The following is a 27,528-nucleotide window of genomic DNA, read 5'->3' on the forward strand; positions in this document are numbered from 1 at the left end:
ATGGTCACCTCCAGCAGGCCGCACTGCGACAAAAGACCAGCGCGGACTGTCACCGCAGTGATGCCCCGGTGTGGCTCTCGACCTGAAACCTGCCCCTCCGCCTGCCCTGCCGGAAGCTGGGTCCGCGGTTTGTGGGGCCATTCAAAGTCCTGAGGAGAGTGAACTAGGTATTTTACAGGTTACAGCTTCCCCCCGATAACCATATTAACCCCTCGTTCCATGTGTCTCTCCTCAGGCCAGTGGTGGCTGGTCCGCTCCAGGAATCTGAGGTATGGGAGGTTCCTCCTCCACCGAGGGGGCCCCGGCGTACTAAGTCCGTTCCATCCTGGATTCGAGGTGTCAGGCGAGGGGCCTTCAGTACCTCGTGGAGTGGGAGGGGTACGGTCCGGAGGAGAGGTGCTGGGTTCCGGTGGATGATCTATTGGACCCTGAACTGCTGCGTGAGTTCCACCATCGCGTCGACGCAACGCTGGAGCCGCGCGTCAGGGGCAAAAAAGTATTTAGTCAGCCACCAATTGTGCAAGTTCTCCCACTTAAAAAGATGAGAGAGGCCTGTAGTGTTCATCATACGTACACTTCAACTATGACAGACAAATTGAGAAAAAAAATCCAGAAAATCACATTGTAGGATTTTTAATGAATTTATTTGCAAATTATGGTGGAAAATAAGTATTTGGTCAATAACAAAAGTTTATCTCAATACTTTGTTATATACCCTTTGTTGGCAATGACAGAGGTCAAACATTTTCTGTAAGTCTTCACAAGGTTTTCACACACTGTTGCTGGTATTTTGGCCCATTCTTCCATGCAGATCTCCTCTAGAGCAGTGATGTTTTGGGGCTGTTGCTGGGCAACACGGACTTTCAACTCCCTCCAAAGATTTTCTATGGGGTTGAGATCTGGAGACTGGCTAGGCCACTCCAGGACCTTGAAATGCTTCTTACGAAGCCACTACTTCATTGCTCGGGTGATGTGTTTGGGATCATTGTCATGCTGATAGACCCAGCCACGTTTCATCTTCAATGCCCTTGCTGGTGGAAGGAGGTTTTCACTCAGAATCTCACGACACATGGCCCCATTCATTATTTCCTTTACACGGATCAGTCATCCTGGTCCCATTGCAGAAAAACAGCCCCAAAGCATGATGTTTCCACCCCCATGCTTCACAGTAGGTATGGTGTTCTTTGGATGCAACTCAGCAATCTTTGTCCTCCAAACACGACGAGTTGAGTTTTTACCAAAATGTTCTGTTTTGGTTTCATCTGACCATATGACATTCTCCCAATCTTCTTCTGGATCATCCAAATGCTCTCTAGCAAACTTCAGACGGGCCTGGACATGTACTGGCTTAAGCAGGGGGACACGTCTGGCTCTGCAGGATTTGAGTCCCTGACGGCGTAGTGTGTTACTGATGGTAGGCTTTGTTACTTTGGTCCCAGCTCTCTGCAGGTCATTCACTAGGTCCCCCTGTGTGGTTCTGGGATTTTTGCTCACCGTTCTTGTGATCATTTTGACCCCACGGGGTGAGATCTTGCGTGGAGCACCAGATCGAGGGAGATTATCAGTGGTCTTGTATGTCTTCCATTTCCTAATAATTGCTCCCACAGTTGATTTCTTCAAACCAAGCTGCTTACCTATTGCAGATTCAGTCTTCCCAGCCTGGTGTCCTTTGACAGCTCTTTGGTCTTGGCCATAGCGGAGTTTGGAGTGTGACTGTTTGAGGTTGTGGACAGGTGTCTTTTATACTGATAACAAGTTCAAACAGGTGCCATTAATACATTAATACAGGTAACGAGTAGAGGACAGAGGAGCCTCTTAAAGAAGAAGTTACAGCTCTGCGAGAGCCAGAAATCTTGCTTGTTTATAAGTGACCAAATACTTATTTTCCACCATAATTTGCAAATAAATTCATAGAAAATCCTACAATGTGATTTTCTGGATTTTTTTTTCTAATTTTGTCTGTCATAGTTGAAGTGTACCTATGATGAAAATTACAGGCCTCTCTCATCTTTTTAAGTGGGAGAACTTGCACAATTGGTGGCTGACTAAATACTTTTTTTGCCCCACTGTACATGTATTTATTCCTCTGTTCCCCATCATGTCTTTGTGTAAGATTGTTTGTGTTACGTGTGTATTGTTGACACGCCAGACTGGCTTGTTTTTTCTGTGTTATTTTTCACAAAGATGTTTATTGTTAAACATAATCCTTGTGACTGTTTTGCACTTTTGCCTAAATAAAGTGTGCGCCTGTTCACAAATCTCTGCTCTCCTGCACCTGACTTCGCTAACAGTACGCACACATTCTGACATATTTCTCTTACATTCTGTGCACAAATGTGTGCATTTCTCCTTTGCCAAGATAATTGACCTGACATGTGTGGCATATCAAGAAGCTGCTTAAACAGCATGATCATTACACAGGTGCACCTTGTGCTGTGGACAATAAAAGGCACTCTAAAATGTGCAGTTTTGTCACACGACACAATGCCACAGATGTCTCAAGTTTTGAAGGAGTGTGCAATTGGCATGAGACTTGAATGTTCATTGCTCTACCATAAGCTGCCTCCAACGTCATTTTAGAGAATTTGTAAGTACGTCCAACCAGCCTCACAACTGCAGACCACATGTAACCACGCCACCCCAGGACCTCCACATCTGCATTCTTCACCCCATGGGATTGTCAGAGACCAGCCACCTGGACAGCTGATAAAACTGATTAGCATTTCTGTCTGTAATAAAGCCCTTTTTTGGGAAAAAAAACCTCAAGTCTGATTGGCTGGTTCTGGCTCCCTAGTAGGTGGGTGTCACATCCATTGTAAGGAGGAGACCAAGGCGCAGCGTGGTATACGTACATTCTTCTTTTAATAAAGAAAGAACACTGAACAAACTAACAAAACAACAAAAAGAACCGTGAAGCTAATATGGATAGTGCAAACAGGCAACTAAACATAGATCAAGAACCCACAAATACCCAAGGAAAAATGGCTACCTAAATATGGTCCCCAATTAGAGACAACGATAAACAGCTGCCTCTGATTGGGAACCATATCAGGCCACCATAGACATACTGTACAAATACCTAGACCTACAAAAAACCTGAGATATACAAAAACCCTAGACAATACAAAAACTAGCATACCCACCCTAGTCACACCCTGACCTAACCAAAATAATAAAGAAAACATAGATAACTAAGGTCAGGGCGTGACAGTGGGCCTGGCTTCCAAGTGTGTGCCCTCCCAGGTCACCCATGGCTGCCTGCGCCCCTGCCCTGTCATGGGAAATCCATAGATTATGGCCTATTAAATTTATTTCAATGGACTGATATCCTTATATGAACTGTAACTCAGTAAAATCGTTGAAATTGTTGCATGTTGTGCTTATATTGTTATTCCTTGTACATTTGTTTTAGTCTAACCTTCAGTTGAGTATTATACACTCAAGTACTTTGTTTTTCACCTGACATGTTCTAGTCAGGTTGCTTGTGCATGAAAGCATTAAATCTTCTAATTAGTATACATATTATAATAACAATGTCATTGTCAGGAACTGGTTATCTTCCTTCAAAACAAACTCTTTGCACCTAGATCTGACTTCAAAGAACCCTGGGATGCCACGGGGATTGGGTCCTGATTGTGATTAGAATGATTTCACAGAAGACTGATACCTTTTCATTTCTGTCTCGTGCATGTTGTTACCCTGTTGGTTTTAAGATTTTTTACCTCCACCAACACTTTGCAGGCCAAGGTCATGGTGGCAGGCCAGGGTAAATATAGAGCTGTCAGTTGGGTCTTTGTTTGGGACAATCTAGGCTCTCAGTGCTGGGCTCCACTGAGCCCGTTGGCACAGCATAAAGCCCTCGTTCAGACTGCTCCATTTTCACATGCCTGCCATTCACGGGTGCATTACCATGGGAACTGGGTGACAACTGGCTGCTGGGGGGATAGAAAGGGAGGTCGATAAAGTAGAAAAGTGTCAAACTGGAACCCCGTGTGAAAATGTCTTATTTTCCAGTATTGGAACTGTTGTTAATGATGGTGATGTCTAGGATGAATGGTTATTTTCTAGTGATGGAACTGTTGTTAATGATCTAGGATGAATGGTTATTTTCTAGTGATGGAACTGTTGTTAATGATCTAGGATGAATGGTTATTTTCTAGTGATGGAACTGTTGTTAATGATCTAGGATGAATGGTAATTTTCTACTGATGGAACGGTTGTTAATGATGGTGATGTCTAGGATGAATGGTTGAGTTTTGACAGTACAAAAAAGGCTTAAAAATCAGCTGAATACAAATTAAACATTTTGTTTTGCAAAGAGAGAATAGGGAGAGGTCTCTCTCCTCTTAAGGCTAAGTGAGACGCCTGCGTCTCACTTAGACAACAGGAAATGCAAATGCGCAACGCCAAATGCTAATAGTACTCGCTAAAACTCAAACTTTCATTAAAACACACATGCAGGGTACTCAATTAAAGCTACACTCGGTGTCAGATTTTTAAAATGCTTTTCGGCGAAAGCATGAGAAGCTATTATCTGATAGCATGCAACCCCCCGAAATACCTGTAGGGAACGTAAAACAAAAGAATTAGCGTAGCCGGCGCTACACAAAACGCAGAAATAAAATATAAAACATTCATTACCTTTGACGAGCTTCTTTGTTGGCACTCCTATATGTCCCATAAACATCACAATTGGGTATTTTTTTCTGATTAAATCCGTCCATGTATACCCAAAATGTCCATTTATGAAGCCCGTCTGATCCAGGAAAAAGCAGCTTTACAAAACGCAACGTCATTTTTTTTTATTAAAAAAGTTGCCGATAAACTTTGACAAAACACTTCAAACTACTTTTGTAAACCAACTTTAGGTATTAGTAAACGTTAATAATCAATCAAATTGATCACAGGGCGATCTGTATTCAATAGCAGCATGTCTTGAAATGATGGTCCATTTTCTCTCTCTCAAAACTTCCTGCTGTGTACTCGATAACAGGAAGTGCCTATTTCTCATCTCACCAAGGATTAACTTCAAACCAATTGACAGTACTGGCGACATTGTGTGGAAGCTGTAGGCATTGTAAACTGGTCGCTATCTATTTTCCCTTGCCATAGACAATACAGGCAACTGGCGGAAGGATATATATATTTTTTTTTGTGAACAGTTTTCCTTGGGCTTTTGCCTGCTCCACACGTTCTGTTATAGTCACAGACATGATTTAACTAGTTTTAGAAACTTCAGAGTGTTTTCTATCCACACATACTAATCATATGCATGTACTATATTCCTGGCATGAGTAGCAGAACGTTGAAATTTTGCGTGATTTTTAACAAAACGTTGAAAAAAAAGACCCGATCTTTAAGAGGTTTTAAAGCTGGATCCGTAATGGCGAAACTACCACATCCATTTGTGATATTACAACAACAAAGAAGTTACTTCAAACAACATACACTTTTTTCCCCCTCATTTTTGCACATGTGATAGAACAGCGGAGTACTCTAATTAGCTTTTTTTTTACCACGATGCTGGATGCTCCTCTACCTTTCATCAAATAAACAAAAACAGAACAAATGCATTGGGGCGACGAGTGGCGCTGTTTCCCTTTATGCGGATTTCAACTTCAGAGGCATCTTCTTAGACACCATTCTGCCTGTTATGATGTCAATGGAGTCAGGCCACCCATTGGCCAGAGGACAAGGCTGAGCAAAGGGGACATCGCACAAGCTCGCAAACTCTACAAGTGTACAAGACATATCCAACTTCACAGACCCCCTGACTCATGTAGGCTTTTCACCCCTTGAAATGTCTGAGAGAACATGAGAATAAACCCTGCACAAGATCTGACTACTACCCATTCAAAGGATACGGATTGATTCTTTAGTTTCCAAAAATTGGAATTGAGTTTATTGTTGTAATCTGGAGAACTCAAGCCCCAGGAACAGGCCACAGTTGTTACAATTCAACAACCAATCAATCAGCAACCATCAAGTGCTTGGTATTGTGCCTCCTTTTTAAGGCTAAGGGAAATCTTAGTTGAGACAGCTGAAACAAAAGCTTGTCTTTTGTATCCCAGCAAAGTTTCTCTATTGTAGCTTACTGTATCCATTTCTGTGGTGTGTTTAGAGTGTGTATCTTTTTCACTGTGTGCTGTGTTGTGTTTCGTGGGCAGGGTGTGGGGACCGCCTACAGGACAGTAGTGGAAACTTCTCCTCTCCTGATTATCCCAATGGATATGCAGCCTATGTCCACCGTATCGGGAGGATCTCTGTCACACCTGAAGAGAAAGTAGGTTGAAAACAGCCACAGGCTAGCCGTCAAACTCAGTTCATATCTGTGCAGTGAGTTTCTCAGTGAGTTGTGAGTTCTGTCAGTTCACTTGACAACAAACAAATCGTATCCTACAACCAAAGGAGATGATAGTTCTGGTTGAATTTTATTGAAGTGCATTGGCTTCAGTCTTCCCTGATTAGAATTGTTCAGAAATAGCCTCTTAATAGCCTCAGAAGTCTGTGGCTCTGGAGTTGAATCCCTGCCTTGCAGCCAATGGCTTGTAGGTTTAAATCACAATTTTTTTGTGGATTTCTTGGGAGCAGCAGGTTTCCTATCGGTTAAAACCTCTTAGGGCTGAAATCCCGTTAACGGGATCGATATGACAACAGCCAGTGAAAGTGCAGGGCGCCAAATTCAAAACAACAGAAATCTCATAATTAAAATTCCTCAAGCATACAAGTATTTTATACCATTTTAAAGGTAATCTTGTTGTTAATCCCATCACAGTGTCCGATTTCAAATAGGCTTTACAGCGAAAGCACCACAAACGATTATGTTAGGTCAGAGCCAAGCCACAGAAAACACAGCCATTTTTCCAGCCAAAGAGAGGAGTCACAAAAAGCACAAATAGAGATACAATTCATCACTAACCTTTGATGATCTTCATCAGATGACACTCCTAGGACTTCATGTTACACAATACATGTATGTTTTGTTCGGTAAAGTTAATATTTATATACAAAAATCTCAGTATACATTGGGAGCATTATGTTCAGTAGTTCCAAAAACATCCAGTGATTTTGCAGAGAGCCACATCAATTTACAGAAATACTTATCATAAATGTTGGTGAAAATACAAGTGTTATACATGGAATTAAAGATATACTTCTCCTTAATGCAACCGCTGTGTCAGATTTCAAAAAAGCTTTACGGAAAAAGAAAACCATGCTATAATCTGAGAACAGCGCTCAGAGAACAAATACATGTATCTGCCATGTTGGACTCAGCAGAAGTCAGAAATATCATTATAAATATTCACTTACCTTTGATGATCTTCATCAGAATGCACTCCCAGGAATCCCAGGTCCACAATATATGTTTGATTTGTTCGATAATGTCCATCATTTATGTCCAAATAGCTACTTTTGTTAGCGCGTTTGGTAAACAAATCAAAACTCAAGAAGCGCGTTCACTAGTTGCAGACGAAATGTCAAAAAGTTACGTTACAGAACGTAGAAACTTGTCAAACAATGGTTGGAATCAATCTTTAGGATGTTTTTAACATAAATCTTTAATAATATTGCAACCGGAGAATTCCTTTGTCTTCAGAAAAGCAAAGGAACAGGAAATTACCTCTCATGTGAAATGCGCGTGACCATGGCGTGACTGCTGCCAGACCTCTGACTCATTCCACTCTCATTCGGCCCCACTTCACAGTAGAAGCCTCAAACAAGTTTCTTAAGACGGTTGACATCTAGTGGAAGCGCAAGATAGGAAGTGCAAGATGACCAATATCCCACTGTAACTTCAACAGCGGCTGAGTTGAAAATCAACCAACCTGAGATTTCCCACTTCCTGGTTTGATTTTCTCTCAGGTTTTTGCCTGCCATATGAGTTCTGTAATACTCACAGACATCATTCAAACAGTTTTAGAAACTTCAGAGTGTTTTCTATCAAAATGTACTAATAATATGCATATATTAGCAACTGGGACTGCGGAGCAGGCATTTTACTCTGGGCACGTCTGGGCACCTTATTCATCCAAGCTACTCAATACTGCCCCAAAGGCCATAAGACATTTTAAGAGCATTGGGCCAGTAACCGAAACGTCGCTTGTTTGATTCCTGACTAGCCGAATTGGTGAGAAATCTGTCAATTTGCCCTTCAGCAAGGCACTTATTAACCTTAATTGCTCCTGTAAGTCGTTCTGGATAAGAGCATCCTGACTGGTTACATCACTACCTGGTACGGCAATTGCTCGACCTCTGACCGCAAGGAACTACAGAGGGTAGTGCGTACGGCCCAGCACATCACTGGGTCTAAGCTGCCTGCCATACAGGACCTCTACACCAGGCAGTGTCAGAGGAAGGCCCTAAAAATTGTCAAAGACCCCAGCCACCCCAGTTATAGACTGTTCTCTCTACTACCGCATGGCAAGCGGTACCAGAGTGCCAAGTCTAGGACAAAAAGGCTTCTCAACAGTTTTTACCCCCAAGCCATAAGACTCTTGAACAGGTAATCAAATGGCTACCCGGACTATGTGCATTGTGTGCCCCCCCAACCCCTCTTTTTACACTGCTGCTACTCTCTGTTTATTATATATGCATAGTTACTTTAACTATAAATTCATGTACATACAACCTCAATTGGGCTGACCAACCAGTGCTCCTGCTGTCCCACCACCCACCACCCGCCAATCCCTCTTTTACGCTACTGCTACTCTCTGTTCATCATATTTGCATAGTCACTTTAACCATATCTACATGTTCATACTACCTCAATCAGCCTGACTAACCGGTGTCTGTATGTAGTCTCACTACTTTTATAGCCTCGCTACTGTATATAGTCTGTCTTTTTACTGTGATTTTATTTCTTTACCTACCTATTGTTCACTTAATACCTTTTTGTACTATTGGTTAGAGCCTGTAAGTAAGCATTTCACTGTAAGGTCTACATCTGTTATATTCAACGCACGTGACAAATAAACTTTGATTTGATTTGAGTGCCTGCTAAATGACTCAAATGTAGTGTGCTACCCTTAACAAACTTTACTCCTTCCTTTCTTTTCTCTCTCACTGTCTCTGTCTGTCTGTCTGTCTGTCTGTCTGTCTGTCTGTCTGTCTGTCTGTCTGTCTGTCTGTCTGTCTGTCTGTCTGTCTGTCTGTCTGTCTGTCTGTCTGTCTGTCTGTCTGTCTGTCTGTCTGTCTGTCTGTCTGTCTGTCTGTCTGTCTGTCTGTCTGTCTGTCTGTCTCTCACAGATCATTTTGAACCTTACCTCCATGGACCTCTACAGGACTCACTTGTATTGGTATGACCATGTGGAGGACGGAAATGAGTTCTGGAGAAAAACCCCTCTGAAAGGTCTTTACATGGACGAAGATTTAGAGTGGAACCCATCCACAGGGAACTCTTCAGAGAGGCCTGCGGTCTACATCTGCCAATACAGTTTTTCTCAGTCGCTTTGGTGCATTTTTCACATCATCCCTAACATGTGCAAAATTATAAGTGCATTTCTCAGAACAATTTGTACAAACTGCAATATACAATAGATATATTTCTAAAGCTAGTTAGTCACTAAAAAACCTTAGTACATCTCTCAAAAGTAAATATTCATGCCAATGATCATGACAGTGTCATCAGAATGATAAGTCATTGAGTCATTGTTCACGAACAAGGTCGTCAAAATGTTTAGGCATGTTGTCAATGTAACTGTGTACTTTGACAGTATTACCTGATGTAAACTTAGGCTACAGTTTGGATGACAGTTACTGTATTGAAAATGCACAAGGCTGCACTTCTATGGCATATATCAATTTCAACAGTACTATTTACATATTACTGTATGTGGGTTATTGATTGAAAGAGACTGGACAACCCAAGGGGCACAAAGGAAAAAAAACTAAATTAGAAAGAAACACAGGAAACCACCCCTAAGGCACAATTTTGCCCGCAACACTGTTGTGCTGTCTCTACACATCCAGACGTTCCTGTCTGTCGGCCCACATAGTCTCATCCACATCACACAAGATATTTTCCCTTCCAATGCAACGTGGAAAGAATCTTTTGGAATGCCTTATCCATCCTCTGCAGGCGTCTACTGTGATGTCCTCACATGCTGCATCCATTGCAGCCAGCAGGGTCATCTGTGTGTGTGGCTGACAATCGTACACCTTCCACCTCCATGCTGAAAATAACTCCTCAATTGGGTTAAGGAATGGTGAATAAGGTGGGAGGAATTCTATGAGCATCCTCGGGTGGGTCACAAACCATTGCCTTATGATGTTTGATCGATGGAAACTCACATTATCACAAATGACCACATACTTTGGCAAATCCTCTCTAAACAGACCCCTCTCATCATCAGGGATGAGAGCCCTGTAGAGAGTCTCTAAAAAGTTGAGTAGATGCTGGGTGATGTATGGCCCTATAAGGGGGATATGGGTTAGGACACCATGCTCCGAAATAGCAGCACACATGGTGATATTTCCTCCCCGTTGGCCTGGCAAATCCACAGTAGCTCTGTGACCGATGATATTCCGACCCCACCTTCTGCATTTGGTCAGGTTGAAGCCAGCCTCATCCACGTATACAAAGTTGTGAGAGGGTTCACTTGATTCCAACTCCATTATACGCTATATCCCAGAACACACAGTTGAATTTGTTTTGGTAAGGAAGAGTGACATAAAATGTACATATATTGCATGGTCCTTCCACAGCAATGGAAATGTGTGCAGTTTATGCTTACTGTACTATGTACCACTATAAAATGTTGCTGTAAAGTAGTTACATAGATATATGTTTTACCTGTACATACTGGTACCGTAGCTCCTTAACTCTGTCCTCATTCCTTTGGAATGGTACACGGTACAGCTGTTTCATACTCATCTGGTTTCTATGCAGCACCCTGTCGATGGTTGAGATGCTAACCGTATGGATGTTTTCAAAGACATCGTTGTCTTCTATAATGGTCCTTTGTATTTCCCTGAGTCTCATGGGATTGTTTGCTAGGACCATAGTGCAAATAGCCTCCTCCTGTTGAGGTGTGAAAAGGCGTCCTCTGCCACCGGTTTGAGGTAATCTTGCAGAAAAATGCAGTGATGTATCGCACACTTTCACATAGACAAAAACTATGCGAACACACATTTTACTGTAAAACATACAGGTGGGTGCATGTAAGGTGCAGTATGTATCTGTATAGAGTATATTTCTGTATGCTGTGAAATACAAGTGGACTACTGTAATATGAAGCATTGTAGGGAGTATACAGTATACTGCTTATATTCAGTAACAGTGCACTGTACATTGGTGGACATACCTGTTCTCTCTTCGAAAGGTTTGAACTATTGAGGACACGGTTGATCTCCCAATATTCGGCTGCACCCTTCGACCCGCCTCAGCCATTGTAAGGCCATGATTGACAACATGGTCTACAATAGTGGCCCTTATGTCATCAGATATGCGCCTATGTCCTCTTCTGCCTCTTCCTCTGTTTTGCCTTCCACCACACATCCTTGCTCCTCTTTTTAATTTATTTATTTATTTCACCTTTATTTAACCAGGTAGGCTAGTTGAGAACAAGTTCTCATTTGCAACTGCGACCTGGCCAAGATAAAGCATAGCAGTGTGAACAGACAACACAGAGTTACACATGGAGTAAACAATTAACAAGTCAATAACACAGTAGAAAAAAAAGGGGAGTCTATATACATTGTGTGCAAAAGGCATGAGGAGATAGGCGAATAATTACAATTTTGCAGATTAACACTGGAGTGATAAATGATCAGATGGTCATGTACAGGTAGAGATATTGGTGTGCAAAAGAGCAGAAAAGTAAATAAATAAAAACAGTATGGGGATGAGGTAGGTAAAAATGGGTGGGCTATTTACCGATAGACTATGTACAGCTGCAGCGATCGGTTAGCTGCTCAGATAGCAGATGTTTGAAGTTGGTGAGGGAGATAAAAGTCTCCAACTTCAGCGATTTTTGCAATTCGTTCCAGTCACAGGCAGCAGAGAACTGGAACGAAAGGCGGCCAAATGAGGTGTTGGCTTTAGGGATGATCAGTGAGATGCACCTGCTGGAGCGCGTGCTACGGATGGGTGTTGCCATCGTGACCAGTGAACTGAGATAAGGCGGAGCTTTACCTAGCATGGACTTGTAAGATGACCTGGAGCCAGTGGGTCTGGCGACGAATATGTAGCGAGGGCCAGCCGACTAGAGCATACAAGTCGCAGTGGTGGGTGGTATAAGGTGCTTTAGTGACAAAACGGATGGCACTGTGATAAACTGCATCCAGTTTGCTGAGTAGAGTGTTGGAAGCAATTTTGTAGATGACATCGCCGAAGTCGAGGATCGGTAGGATAGTCAGTTTTACTAGGGTAAGTTTGGCGGCGTGAGTAAAGGAGGCTTTGTTGCGGAATAGAAAGCCGACTCTTGATTTGATTTTCGATTGGAGATGTTTGATATGAGTCTGGAAGGAGAGTTTACAGTCTAGCCAGACACCTAGGTACTTATAGATGTCCACATATTCAAGGTCGGAACCATCCAGGGTGGTGATGCTGGTCAGGCGTGCGGGTGCAGGCAGCGAACGGTTGAAAAGCATGCATTTGGTTTTACTAGCGTTTAAGAGCAGTTGGAGGCCACGGAAGGAGTGTTGTATGGCATTGAAGCTCGTTTGGAGGTTAGATAGCACAGTGTCCAAGGACGGGCCGGAAGTATATAGAATGGTGTCGTCTGCGTAGAGGTGGATCAGGGAATCGCCCGCAGCAAGAGCAACATCATTGATATATACAGAGAAAAGAGTCGGCCCGAGGATTGAACCCTGTGGCACCCCCATAGAGACTGCCAGAGGACCGGACAGCATGCCCTCCGATTTGACACACTGAACTCTGTCTGCAAAGTAATTGGTGAACCAGGCAAGGCAGTCATCCGAAAAACCGAGGCTACTGAGTCTGCCGATAAGAATATGGTGATTGACAGAGTCGAAAGCCTTGGCAAGGTCGATGAAGACGGCTGCAGAGTACTGTCTTTTATCGATGGCGGTTATGATATCATTTAGTACCTTGAGCGTGGCTGAGGTGCACCCGTGACCGGTTTGTAAACCAGATTGCACAGCGGAGAAGGTACGGTGGGATTTGAGATGGTCAGTGACCTGTTTGTTGACTTGGCTTTCGAAGACCTTAGATAGGCAGGGCAGGATGGATATAGGTCTGTAACAGTTTGGGTCCAGGGTGTCTCCCCCTTTGAAGAGGGGAATGACTGCGGCAGCTTTCCAATCCTTGGGGATCTCAGACGATATGAAAGAGAGGTTGAACAGGCTGGTAATAGGGGTTGCGACAATGGCGGTGGATAGTTTCAGAAATAGAGGGTCCAGATTGTCAAGCCCAGCTGATTTGTACGGGTCCAGGTTTTGCAGCTCTTTCAGGACATCTGCTATCTGGATTTGGGTAAAGGAGAACCTGGAGAGGCTTGGGCGAGTAGCTGCGGGGGGGCGGAGCTGTTGGCCGAGGTTGGAGTAGCCAGGCGGAAAGCATGGCCAGCTGTTGAGAAATGCTTGTTGAAGTTTTCGATAATCATGGATTTATCGCTGGTGACCGTGTTACCTAGCCTCAGTGCAGTGGGCAGCTGGGAGGAGTTGCTCTTGTTCTCCATGGACTTCACAGTGTCCCAGAACTTTTTGGAGTTGGAGCAGGATGCAAACTTCTGCCTGAAGAAGCTGGCCTTAGCTTTCCTGACTGACTGCGTGTATTGGTTCCTGACTTCCCTGAACAGTTGCATATCGCGGGGACTATTCGATGCTATTGCAGTCCGCCACAGGATATTTTTGTGCTGGTCGAGGGCAGTCAGGTCTGGAGTGAACCAAGGGCTATATCTGTTCTTAGTTCTGCATTTTTTGAACGGAGCATGCTTATCTAAAATGGTGAGGAAGTTACTTTTAAAGAATGACCAGGCATCCTCAACTGACGGGATGAGGTCAATGTCCTTCCAGGATACCCGGGCCAGGTCGATTCTTCCTCCTCTTGGCTGATGACCCTGTTCGTTTCCTGGTCCATCCATTATTGGAAAATTGCAACGCTGTTTTGTGGTCTGTCTATATATGCTTGCCAATTGATTCTTCATGAGATGCACCTTTGAGCAATTTAGACAACTGGTTGATTGTTGGTTGAACTAACACTTTACATTCCTTCATGAGTGAGGGTCAATTTCACCTGCACGATTCATCAATTCACGTTTTTGTACAAAAGGTCTAATAGAAATGTGTAAAACTATGCTTTGACAGTTTATGACAAATAGTTCAACAATTTTGCATGTAATGGCTTACGCAAGGAACTAATGCCTAGATGTTTTGAGGGGTAAGACTATTCAACAGAGAACCATCTACTATATTTTGATCAACATGACATGAGCAATTGCTAATGTGGAAAAAAGCTGACACTTGTACATTATCAATTGCAATTTGTTCAAAGGAATAAGAAATTGCTTTAATGATGTGCACAAGTGACTAGACGACTTGGAATTTGTACAAGTAGTATCAAGAATTGCACTTTTGATCTAAGAAATGCACCAAAGCGACTGAGAAAAACTGTAAGTAATTTAGAAAACATCTGTGCCTAATTTAATGTTCACCTGAGATTTTGAATTCCTAGAGCAGAACAGTTCATGAAAATGTAGAGAATTTCAATAGAATGTACAATATGTTCAGAATAATACACGGATGCATAAAGATCAGGCTTCACCAGCTGTCTTGTGTAACTGAGATTGACTAAGAGCTGCCCGTCTCAGTGTTGTTAGGCCTCATTGTTTCCACGGACTGTCGGCTATGGATAGATTCCAGGAGCAGCAGCAACTGGGTGGGCAAGGGTTTCTCAGCCATGTATGAAGGTAACATCAGCCATTTCACCACTGACCATATTGTCTGTATATTGTCTAAATGTCCTTCTTTTAGTGTCTGAAAAGCCTTAGTTTTCTGCAATATTCAAATGACGTAAGCGCTATAAACACAACACAAATCTCATGTTTTGCCACTATATTCCCTTGATTTAAAAAAAGAGGGAAGTTGATATTGTTGTTAGAAGAATTCATGGAAGGTGTAGCCCCCTTCCTCTCTCACCAGCCATCTGTGGGGGAGAGGTGAAGAGGAACAATGGCCAGATCCAGTCACCTAACTACCCAGATGACTACCGGCCCAGCAAAGAGTATGTGTGGAAGATCACAGTAGCGCAGGATTTCCATGTGGGCCTCTCCTTCCAGTCATTTGAGGTAAAGATTATGAAGCAGAAAGGGAAGTGGAATGTCATTTTCACTCAATCATGTACTTGTATGCAGTGCTTGACTTGGACTGAAATAGATGCCGGAAATTATTTTGGGTGACTGTACTGTTTATATTTAGGTGCCGGTTTATATTTAGGTAATTTTGAGCTAATATTTTAAACTCAGCAAAAAAATAAATGTTCTCTCACTGTCAACTGCGTTTATTTTCCGCAAACTTAACATGTGTTAATATTTGTAATATGAGATTTTTATGATGCTTTATTTTAAATAACTACACAATTGGTGACTTGTTTTTTAATATATGGTATTGGATTAAATCATTAATATATGTTTCAGATTAAATCATTTATTGCCAATTCTTATAAACAAGGCTAACCCTCTTCTGCCCTATGCATAATTCCTAAATATGTGCCTAAATAACATACCCAAAATGTTTTAAAAAATCCTGAACTATATGGACTGCGGCATCAATGTGGTACCGACAGAGAACAAGCATATGTGAAACTGCAACTGTAGTGTCAAGACATTATGTGGGCATTCCTGAGTAAGTTCAACAGGAGATAAACCATGGCAGAAAATACTCTGAAACAGTATTTTGCCCATCCCCGGGCAGGCTTGGGTAGAACATGTTAAGGCAGTTGTCCTTGTGTTTTTGTTCCCTGTAAACAAAACTCATATTACACTGCCCCAAGAGCCCAGTGTCGAGCCTTCTTGTGGAGCAAACCCATTTATAATGTCTTTCCAGTTTATTTTTCACCAGCTAACTGGTTTTCAATTGAAGGATGGCAGGCTGTTCAACCTGTCTTGGCACATTGTAGATCTCCGATAGTTCTTTATAAGTTTCAGCTTACTGAAGGCACGTTCACCTCCAGCAACTGTTACAGGCATTGTACAGAAGATTCACAGTGCAATGCACACCTCTCCAAAAATGCTCTGCAGCTGCATCTTGTGGATGTCCGTTAGGAGCTCTACAGGAGAAAGACCATCTGAAAAAGTGACACCATATATTGTCTTTAGATGTCACAATTCATTTTCAAATCCATCTGTGAGATCTTTTGGAGTACTTGTTTCTCAATTTGTGGCAAGATACACACATTTTGTTTTTAGTCATTTTCCTAAATGTAAGTGTTGGTGAAAACTCCTCGCATATAGTTGCAATCGTGTGGAACCGCATGTCCAAATGATTGTTTATACTATCCAGAGCCACATAAAACAGTGTGTTGAGAAATCCAGTGTCTGACTTCTGTTCATCTGCTATGTCATCTTCAGTCTCATCAGGGAAACGTTTTCTTTTTTTCTGGCGGCTCCTCTGTTCTCTGTGAAACTGAGTAGTTGAGTAGCTTCTGCCAGAAGAGCGTCCCATTGATTACACAGAGCCTGTATTTCTTCCTGCAGTGCCTTAATGTGAGCTGCTTCAGTGTCCAGAGAAATATTTCCCGACGGAAGAATTAGGCTTAATTCTCAATGCACTGCAAAACCTTTACCCAGAAAGTGAGCGGGAAGATTTGCCTTGAAAGACATGAAGTAGCTTTTCAGACCTTTTGCCTCGGATTTGGCTTGGTTTGTCAGGCTGCAGGTAGCAAGAGGCATGTCTAGGGCCTTGATGATAGACGGTAAATTAGTTACCACTGGTTGGACCGCAGCAATATGCTCACTCCATCACGTGTCTGAAAGGCGTTTAAGACAGGAGCCAGTCTTTTCCTCGAGAATGGCCCATCGTTCTGGGCTAGCACTTGACAGATTGTAAAGACGATTCACACAGCCAAAAAAGACTGATACTTCTGGGCACGACTGAGCTGCACGTAATCCCCCAAGATTAAGAGTTGAGAGAGTGGGAGGCACAAGGTGAGTATGTGGCCAGTGGATTATTTTGCAGTATGTTTGCTTGAATTCCCTTCACTTTCCCTGACATATTTGCACCATTATCATAGCCTTTACCACAGCAATCTGCTATGTCAATACCATGCCCTTCCAATATTTCACTGCCTGTCTTTCTAGCAAAATCTTTAAATTCAAGAAAACGTTCAATTATTTCCCAGTGACCTTGTCACACCCTGACCATAGTTTGCTTTGTATGTTTCTATGTTTTGTTTCAGGGTGTGATCTGAGTGGGCATTCTATGTTGTGTGTCTAGTTTGTCTGTTTCTGTGTTTGGCCTGGTTCTCAATCAGAGGCAGGTGTTAGTCATTGTCTCTGATTGGGAACCATATTTAGGTAGCCTGTTTGGTGTTGGGTTTTGTGGGTGATTGTCTCCTGTGTCAGTATTTGTACCACACAGGACTGTTTTGGGTTTTCACAGTTCTTGTTTTTGTAGTTTATTCATGTATAGTTTCTTTATTAAAGAACCATGAATTATAACCACACTGCATTTTGGTCCGCCTCTCCTTCCCAGGAAGAACCTCGTTACACACCTGTTCCCTGAACTTTATCTTTGTGTACATATCTCACCAATAATACATTTTGCTCAGTACGAGAAATGTTGGGAGTTGCATCACATATAACCAAGTAATAGATTGCATCTTCTCTTTCATAAAGTATTGTTTACAAAACCCTTTGACCACATATTCCTGAGAACTCATTTTGGCTCTCAGGGCTGAGGTAATGAGTCAGCCGTGCTCCTTTCTTTTTGTCCCTGACTTTCTGTAAGTGATCACGTAATAGCAGGTCATAATTTGACAACAGTTCAAGTAAGCCTAGGCAATGTCCATTATGCACATCAAGATGGAGTGATTTCCCCTGGAATGGCAGATTCCTAGAAGCTAAGTACAGTGTCACATCCACAATCCTTTCTAGAAGTGCTCAGTTTTTTTTCTGACTGGATTTGTTTCTGCCGCTGACTGTCTATACCTGTAGCTGTTGTTACGGTATGCGGCAGATCTTTCCATTTCCAGTAACAGCTCTTGTGAAACACACCCTCCTCATTCTCTGGTAGTTTGTCATACATGCCTCCGCCATTACACTGATGATATCTTATAGTCATCTTTACTATTCAGAACTGGGTGATGGTTTACTTTGCTCATGAGAACACACAGAATGCAATATAATGCCTTTACACTCTTACTATAAATAAGCCAGTCTCTCTGCACCTTTTCTCTTCTGTTTGCTGACTTACTGTACTGTTAATAGTTGGGGAATGGCTTGCCTTCTGAGTCTGGGGGCATGATTTTATACAGTTTTGTCTCCTCACCACACCTGTTGGCTAGTCTGCGAACCCTTGCTTCTCTTTCATGATCTTGTACTTTCTCTGGCCACAGTGCTGGATCATCTAAAACCTCATCTTCCTCACTTCTAATCTGTCCATACTCTTCCTTTCCGTTATCACTTGCTTTACTTGCAATCTCTTCTGTCACTCCTTCACTGGCACTGCTGCTACGCCTATGTAGATATTCCATAAAAAAGCAGCCGTTTCCAGCTACAATAGTCATTTACAACATTAACAATGTCTACACTGCATTTCTGGTCAATTTGATGTTATTTTAATGGACTAAATGTTTTGCTTTTCTTTCAAAAACAAGGACATTTCTTGGTGACCTCAAACTTTTTGAATGGTAGTGTATTTACTAAGCCAGGACTGTGCAAATGCTGGCCCGGGGGCCGTATGCGGCCCGCGACCTGATTCAATATGGCCCGCGGAATCATGCTCAGATCACGTAAAGATTTTGTGATAGTAAAGTTTTGAAAAACATATTTGTTATTCAAATTAAAAGCCCAATGAATACTCGCCTATGTGTAATGATTTAACTCCTACCGCTTGTGGGACATTTATTTTCAAGGCACGTATAAATAACTGGACGAGGACAGGCAGTGACTGACAGGTTGATATACACGTCACAGTTACAAATAGTAGCTAGCTAGAAATTGTGCCAAAATTAGTTTTTCAAAGATTTCAAAGAAAAGGAAAGTAGACAATTGAATGTTGGGTGTTCCAGCAATAGTGGACATCAAAATATTTATTTATTGAGGTATCAGGGAAAGCTGTGTGCTTAGTGTGCAAAGAGAGCATCGCTGTCTTGAAAGACTACAACTTATCCCAACACTTCCAGGCAAAGCATGCAGAGAAATATAGAAATATGTCTTCTGAGCAGAGTGCAAGTACATCGAAATAGTTGCTTTCTCAGTTGAAAAAGCAGCAATGACTTTTCACAATACAATAACGACAAAATTGTGAGAGCTAGCTATGTACTGCCCCACAATTGCGAAACATAGCAAGCCATTCGCTGAGGGCGAATTCATTAAAGAATGTTTCATTGACTCTGCAGCAATACTTTGCACCAACAAGAAAGAGCTGTTTGAAAATGTTTCCATGTCAAGACAAACAGTGACATGGTGTGTTGAGAACATTGCAGAGAATATAGAACAACAGTTGAAAGACAAGGTAAAAGATTTCACCTATTTCTCCTTGGCCCTGGATGAGAGCAATGATGCACATGACACGGTGCAGTTGTTGATATTCTTACGAGGCATAACCCCAGACTTTGAACTTACAAGAGGAGTTTGCTTCAGTGCAGTCAATGAAGAGTGCCCAAACTTGACAGGACAGACTTGACAGGTTGGCCTCTTGAAAAGGATACAAGATCAAGTAGCTGAGCTGAATCCAGATCAGAATTGTTTTTTTTCCTGCATTACATTATTCATCAGGAGGTTCTCTGTAAATGTGTTCTGAAAATGAGTCATGTTGTGGATACAGTCACAAAAGTGGTAAACTTCATAAGAGCAAAATCTTTAAACCACAGGCAGTTAAACCACAGGTCATGCAGATCTCCCCTACCACACAAACGTGAGATGGCTGCGTTTGGGAAAGGTGCTTAAAAGGGTGTGGGACCTGAAGTCAGAGATTGCTGAGTTTTTGCAAATGAAAGGAAAATATGTGGATTTCCCTCAATTGCAAGACAAAGAATGGTTGGCTGACTTTGCCTTCACCATGTACATCATGGCCCTCATGAATGAACTGAATTCCAAACTACAAGGGAAGGGCCTTTTTGCACATCAGATGCACAGCCTTGTCAAAGCCTTCAAGGAAAAATTACTCCTCCTGACCCGTCAAGTAGAAGCCAACAAATATCACCCACCTTCCCATTACTAGTCTGTTCACTATCAGATGACCAGCAGGAGAAGTACACATCGCTGCTGCCTGCTTTGAACAGTGAGTTTTCTCGTTGTTTTGAGGATTTCAAAGTGTTGGAAAATGACATGCTGTTGGTTTCCTCTCCTTTCACCTTCACTGTGGATAACGCTCCCACTGACCTGCAACTTGTGCATATTGATGTACAGTCTGATGCAGTGATTGGAGAACTATTCAAAACAATGTCACTGACGAGGTTCTATGCATCTCTCGATTAACAAAATTTCCAAAGATTAGGAGTCATGCTCAAAAGATGTTTGTACATTTTTGGGTCAACCAATGTATGTGAACAGACATTTTCAGTGATGAAATATAACAAGTCAAGGCACAGATGATCTCTTTCTGACTCTCACCTCTCAGCAATCCGACGCATAGCGACGTCAGAAACTATACCTGACTTCGCGAATCTAGTCAATGCCCATCAGAGACTTCACTCCTCACACTGATTGAATAGTTTAAATGTAATGTTGAGCTCTCTCTCTCTTTCTTGTGTTTTTGTGCATACCCGTTAACAAGAGTTCTGTCCGTGGTGCTGAATGCGCAGTGTACTTTTCCCTGCTGCTACTCACTGCTACTCACGGTTTATTATCTATGCATATTAACTTTACAAATTACGTTGACTAAACTGTACCCACGCACATTGACTCCGCATTGGTACCGGTACCCCCTGAATATAGTCTCGTTATTATGTAATTTTCTTGTGTTGCTTTTTTATTATTATAAATATTTATTTTTTTAACTTTAGTTTATATTCGTAAATATTTTCTTAACTCTATTTGTCGAACTGCATTGTTGGTTAAGGGCTTTTAAGTAAGCATTTCACGATAATGTGTACACATGGTGTATTCGACGCATGTGACAAACACAATTTGATTTGATTTGTGATGGAGACTTCTATGTCGGTTTGAAATAATCATATTTACAACCGACATAGCAGAGTAGATGTGAATTTGTAGGACAGTTGAGCATCCTGTGTCAACATTCTCCAATGTGCCTTGCCTGTCTCTACCACAGATTGAGAGGCATGACCGCTGTGCCTATGACTACCTGGAGGTGAGAAACGGGAAGTCAGAGAGCATTCCACTGCTGGGCTGCTTCTGTGACTAAGACAAACCAGATGACATCAAGACCAGCTCCAACCAGCTCTGGATGAAGTTTGTGTCTGATGGGTCAGTGAACAAGGCTGGATTTGCTGCAAACTACTTCAAAGATCGGAGATCAAGAATAGTGTCCATCTGTGACTAGTGTTAGTGATGATGATGAGATGCCACAGGATTGGGTAATTTTGCACCAAAATCCTTTACAACATTTACTACCAGTGAAGGATTTGTCATAATATATTAGTTCACATGAACATCTGTGGAACCATCTTCTAACATGGCTGATTTATGTAATAAAAGAGTTACGTTACGTCTTCCTCCGCATATCAGTTCATTTGATATACTTAGTATTTGTGGGCTTTAGATGGAAGGCTGGATGTCCACCTGTGTGTACACAATAAAAGTTTCAATAATTTTACTTTGGCCATTTGCATCATGATTTTGTGGTTAGTGTACGCTGCTTCAATGGGAGGGAAGTCTGAGGGTTTCTTAGAAATGTTAACTCCATTTTCTCTTTTTCCTTCATGGGATTTCACAACGGCCTTTCTGGATGAAAGAGATGGAGTATATTATGAACTCTTTATTTCTGTCGACTGGAAATACTATGTGAAGGAAGTGAAAGTATTAATACAAGAAGTGATGGCTTCCTCTGGTTCCTTTCTTCTTAATGGTATATCCTGACAGCTTCTGTGGGTGGTAGAGATGGACGTGTGTTCCAAGTCTGATATTGGGCTCTGTGAGCAGCGCTGTGTGAATACCCTGGGCAGCTACCGATGCGCCTCTGGCCCTGGCTTTGAGCTCGCCTCAGACAGGCACAGCTGTGAGGGTGAGTGCAAGGAGTGCTTACTTAACCATCTCCTAAAAACACCGCCAACGTAGTATGAATCACACAACTTCACCATCACTGGACTGTCTCATGGTGTTAAACAACTCAAGCCACAGTCTGACATCACCAAATAACCATCTGAGCAATTGTCCTAATGAAATAATGAGCTTCTCAGGAGATAAATATCCCAATAGTGACATCATTGTAGTTTAAAAAAAACACTAATCAGTCCCTGTCTTCTAACTAAATGTTGATGTTCTTTATCACTTGGACATCAATTAGACAGAAACTTATTCATGAACTCAGTGTCTGCCACCTCAACGATCCTCCTTTATCCGAGGAAACAGTGTTTTTAGAACAGTCATAGCACTTCATCACAGTTGTATTATCAACGATGCACTAAATGGATTTTGAAAAAGCTAGGATACATGCAAAGAGCCTTTTCACATATTCCAGAGCAACAAGACCTGATTCAAAGTCAATTATGAAAATTATTCCATCAAGCTTTCATTGGCATCTGAGGATACTTTCGTTTTTATTTTTTTTAAACTTTATATTGCATCAAGAGGACATGATTGCACTTTGAGTAGTATACATTTTCCATTGCTAGCGCTAAAGTTATTTTTCTTTCCTAATGCCACTCGAAATATGGTATTCAAAATTACTCTACTTAACGATAATGGATGCTTATTTCATTTTGTAGAGCTGTAGTGTTACGATAAATGAGTGAGGAGGTGTGGAGTCAGGCGCAGAGAGCAAAAGATGTGGGAAAAAACACGCTTTAATGTCCCGGAAACATAACATGAACCAAAAGTAGAAAAACAAATGATCAGAAATATAAACGGACAGCGTGAAACCCAAATACAAACAAAATACACTCAAACAACAAAACAGACTAACAAGCCCGCACGAAACAGAAGCGGGCTGAACAAACTATAATATATAACCCTACCCTAACAACCAAACAAGAAACAGGTGATACCAATCAGACCAAACCAAAGGAACACAGAACAACGGATCGGCGATAGCTAGTAGACCGGCGACGACGAACGCCGAGCGCCACCCGAACAAGAAGGGGAGTCACCTTCGGTAATATTCGTGACATGTAGTCTACACCCTAGTGCATATTGAATAACTGAACAACATACAGTTCCAGTCAAAAGTTTGGAGACACCTACTCATTCAAGGGTTTTTCTTTATTATTACTATTTTCTACATTGTAGAATAATAGTGAAGACATCAAAACTATGAAATAACACATTTGTAATCATGTAACCAAAAAAGTGTTAAACAAATCCAAATACATTTTATATTTGAGATTCTTCAAAGTAGCCACCCTTTGCCTTGATGACAGCTTTGCACACTCTTGGCATTCTCTCAACCGGCTTCATGATGTAGTCACCTGGAATGCATTTCCATGAACAGGTGTGCCTTGTTATAAGTTCATTTGTGGAATTTCTTTCCTTCTTACATGTGTTTGAGCCAATCAGTTGTGTTGTGTCAAGGTAGAGGTGGTATACAGAATATAGCCCTATTTGGTAAAAGACCAAGTCCATATTATGGCAAGAACAGCTCAAATAAATAAAGAGAAATGACAGTCCATCATTACTTTTAAGACATGAAGGTCAGTCACTACTAAAGGACACCAAAAATAAGAAGACTTGCCTGGGCCAAGAAACACGAGCAATGGACATTAGGCTGGTGGAAATCTGTCCTTTGGTTTGCATTAATAAGTACCACTTTTGACTGGTACTGTAGGTGGGACCTGACGTTCTCATTAACTTCACTTACTGTAGCAGTTTGCAACCTAGTGAGCTCTCTCAGAGTCGTAAAGAATATCAACATTTAGTTAGAAGACATTGATTGATGACAGCTTTTTAAATACAATGGTCTCAATATTGGGATACTTATTTCCTGAGAAGCTCATTATTCAATTAAAAACCTTGAGACTGTCCTGTGAGTGGGATGGTGAAGTTGTGATTCATACTACATTGATGGTGTTTTAGGAGAACTAGGGTCAGAGGCACATTGGTAGCTGTCCAGGGTATTCACACAAGCGCTGCTCACAACGCCCAATATCAGGCCTGATATTGAAAGGCCGTATCACCCAGAAAGGCCGTATCCATCCATCCAGGAATTACATAAAGCCCTTGACATCCTACTTTACATGGCTCATGAAATCAAAGAGCTGGGGATATGATCTGTCCTCTTGGATTACTGAGCTGTTCTGCGATGTTTCTTTTCCAGCCGGCTGTGATCATGTGGTAAGCAGTGTGTCGGGCCTCTCCGCCAGCCCCAACTGGCCTGAAAAGTACCCCAGCAAGAAGGCCTGTACCTGGGCCCTCTCTACCACCCCAGGCCACATCATCAAACTTCTATGTTTACTGCTAGTATCATGACAAGATTGGCATTGTTTTAATAGTACCTGTTATGTCATGCTTGTCATTTACATTGTAACAGTACATAGACATGATCAGAATAAGGTTCATGTAGATTCTTACCACCTACCTCGCTGAATCTTCATACAATTTTCAGGTTTTCAAAGAGATCGACATGGAGGGTCATTCGGAGTGTGCCTACAACCACCTGGCGATCTACAATGGGCGTGACGGTTGGGCCCCCAGTCTAGGATGCTTCCGTGGCACCAAGAAACCCTCGCCAGTCATCTCCAGCGGCAACAAGATGTTCCTGAGCTTCTTCTCTGACAACTTAGTCCAGAAGAGAGGCTTTGAGACAGTGCAGGTGGGTGACACGTACACTGGCATTTGGATTTTGTGACACCAGAAAGGAAAGGACTGAAATGGATCCTTCTTACTTGTGCACGGGGAGATGTGCAAACTTCTATCATGTTTTTTTTTATTTCAGAGAAATTTGAATAATCAACTAATATTGATTGTATAATCAATTATTCAACTTTTTTATTTAGGTCTGGTCAATCCACTGCCATAGCCTATTTAAAATATTGATAATAATAATAAATAATCCATCAATCTCAGCCGACCAGTTAAGAGGTATTCATTGATCTTAGCAAGGCCTTTGATCCAGGTGGGCTCATTTTGTCTCTCAAATCATTCAAAAAGGCGTTATCCCAGAGACAACTCCAATTACAGGTGGTTGAAAAGGATGGGCCACAAGGATTTGATCCTGGGACCATTGTTAACCTCCTTCATCATTAATGATCGGCTTTGTGTCCACTGATGCAAATTTCTTCTTGTATGCTGATGGCAATATTTCTGTTTTTTTGTTTTGTTTGTATTATATCATCACTAAAGTACAGTACATTATGTTAGTAATGCATGAACAACATATGTGGTTTTGTCAGGACCCCTGAATAATGAGAGGATTCATCTCAAGGAATGAAACCTGCATAAATTGAGGGTTACAATGTCCATGTTGCCATCTGGTTCTGTGATTAGTGGTCTCTTTCAACTCACGCGTATAAAGTTACACAATACCACAGGGAATGTAGTGGAATTTTTTTGGGGAAAATAACTGGCTCTCAGAGAATTATGTGTTGCTAAATTGCACATTCCATATCTGAATGAGTTCCTTCTCTAAGCCTCGGTCTCTCATTTTGTGGCTGTGCGTTCTCAGAGTGTGGAGGAAGCATTAAAGCTGAGGTCAAGACCAAAGATCTTTACTCCCACGCCCAGTTTGGGGATAACAACTACCCAAGGGTGTCTGACTGCCAATGAGTGGTCTCTGCTGAGAAGGGCTACAGAGTAGAGCTCATATTCCAAACCTTTGAGATTGAGGAAAAGGCAGACTGCGGCTACGACTACGTGGAGCTATTTGACGGTGCTGATATCAAGGCCCCAAGGCTTGGCTGTTACTGTGGATCTGGGGTAAGGACGACCAAAGGTTTCAGTACACCTACTAGACTGTAACAGCTACTGTACATATGTTTACTGTATGTAGCGTTTCACAAAATGCCAGGGGTGTTTGATACTTTTAAAATGTAGAAGTGTAAGATTATTTCTCTCTCTCCTCTCTCTCTCCTCTCTCTCTCTGACTCTCCCCGACTCTCTCTGACTCTCTTTCTCCTCTCTCTCTCTCTCTCTCTCTCTCTCTGACTCTCTTTCTCCTCTCTCTCTGACTCTCTTTCTTCTCTCTCTCTGACTCTCTCTCCTCTCTCTCTGACTCTCTCTGACTCTCTCTTTCTCGCTCACTTTCTTTCATCCCCCTGAGGAGATCCTACTCTGTTGGGGATGCCATCGTTATATAGTTCTGATGTCACCAGCATTAAGAAGGGATTCCAGGTACGGTACACCAGCGCAAGATTCAAAGACCCTTTGCACATGAACCCCTCTTCCCCAGACTTAAGAGGAGAATGTGCACCCCAATGCTTTGATACTCCCAGTTCCCTACGAGCAGGAGGGGCTTGGATAGCTGTCCCCCCACACTCCACCCTCCACCCACCGCCCAAAGCCTTACCCTCCAATCACAACTGTAAGGAGTGAAGCCATGCAGCAATAGACAGTGTTTTCAAGTTTGTATCATTTAGATTTAGGGAGGGTGGATGACAGGGTGGATATGTGGGGGAGACTTTAATTTAATTCCCCCCAAAGATTTTCATTTTCTCAACTAAAAAGATCCTATAGGCCTGTAAGGAACAGTGGGGTGGTGGTATTACTGTACAGGATACACAATGGTCAGGGTACATATCTGACTCAGTTGGTAGAGCATGGCAATGTTAAACACCAGGGTTGTGGGTTTGACTCCCACAGGGGTCCAGTATCGGTAAAAAAAAAATTGATCCGCTCAATACTGTAAGTCGCTCTGGATAAGACTGTCTGCTAAATGACTAAAATGTAACATGTTATAGGGACTAATCCCCAGTTCCCCAGCCACCTAACTTTGGGTGGCGTTTGGGTCATTTGGGTTCTCAGCTGAGCGTGATCTTCTTGGGTAGCTAACCTTGCCTTGGTGTGGCTTTGATAAAAGGTTGATTCCTAAATATGACAATTGACTCTTGACTTTAATTCTTGGCACTGAAACTACTGTATATCATTTCGGGTGCACGTGGATGATAAGGAAAGACAGAGAGAACCAGGGAAATGTGTTTTGAGCACACAGTTGTAATTTGTATGGTCCTCCACTGCAGAACAGGGATGACCCCCCTAATGTTAGAACGACAAGAAAAACAAACATTTGTTGTCATTCTTTTCAAGGGCTAAGTTAATAAACATTAATGTAAGGTGGTGGTCTGTTCTTTTCCAT

General features: G+C 42.1%; 1 pseudogene; it reads left to right on the plus strand.

Moving 5' to 3' along the window:
- LOC112219735 lies at window positions 1-27,509 on the plus strand (annotated as a pseudogene).
- Window positions 27,510-27,528: the final 19 nt, after the last annotated feature.

The sequence above is a fragment of the Oncorhynchus tshawytscha genome, linkage group LG20 (genome assembly GCF_018296145.1).
Source record: "Oncorhynchus tshawytscha isolate Ot180627B linkage group LG20, Otsh_v2.0, whole genome shotgun sequence".
NCBI classification, from domain to species: Eukaryota; Metazoa; Chordata; class Actinopteri; order Salmoniformes; family Salmonidae; genus Oncorhynchus; species Oncorhynchus tshawytscha.